Consider the following 867-nt stretch of genomic DNA (forward strand, 5'->3'; position numbering starts at 1 on the left):
TCCTCTACAATATATAAAATCTCGAGATAGAACAAGTTTTCATTCCAAGCCAAGTAATATTATTCATAGTACAATCCTCATAAGCACATAATACTAAAATATTAACCTGTCAACAAATTATTGATATAAACTAACAGCATGTCATGTCCTCATCAGAATTCTAATAAACAGCCATTTAGAATGCTCATACATCATCGGCATGTAATAGCAAGACGTTTAGAATGCTACCTCCACAACTGCATAAACCGTCATAAAGATAAAGAAAACGTCCATTTTCTGAAATGACCAAGGATGTGATTAGAATAATATGCACTGAAATGCGTCCGTTTTTCTAAGGCACGTAGCGCATTGGCCTCCTGAACCTTGGAAACTTCCTGCAACATGGAGAAACATAAGTAACTTGTTTTTACTCGAATTACACTAGGAGTTTGAGGTAAACAATGATTAGAAACTCACCCGTAACCATATGGGGGTACATAGGGCCTCCTGTATCTATATCCAAGGTAAGGATTAAAGAGCCTTCCACGATATTGTTTCATTCCAGGAACATTTGTCCTTTTTGCCATAACCTGCAAATGTGTTTATTGAAAAGTTATACACCAATCAGGCAAATGAATTACCAACAAAAAATCTCCTTCCAGAAATTTTCTTTATTCTGGACTCGTAAACCCAATATTATTCATGTTAATTTCCACATATACGTTGCCACATTTAAGATTCATTCGCTTGCTAGCAAGAAAGATGTAGTAATAGTAACAACGTAAATTTTCATTGCCATGTGGTTTTCCTTTCTTCGGTTAGCTGGGGGAGAGAGGGAAAAAGAGTGAATTAAGATTGATGCACACTTTTCTTGTTTCTTTTATCGGG

The 867-nt window shown here is 35.8% G+C and overlaps 1 pseudogene; it reads right to left on the bottom strand.

Annotated features, from left to right (window-relative positions):
• LOC111397068 overlaps positions 1–867 on the bottom strand; it is a 12,068-nt pseudogene continuing 11,201 nt past the window's right edge.

Source organism: Olea europaea, chromosome 7 (genome assembly GCF_002742605.1).
Source record: "Olea europaea var. sylvestris chromosome 7, O_europaea_v1, whole genome shotgun sequence".
Lineage (NCBI taxonomy): Eukaryota > Viridiplantae > Streptophyta > Magnoliopsida > Lamiales > Oleaceae > Olea > Olea europaea.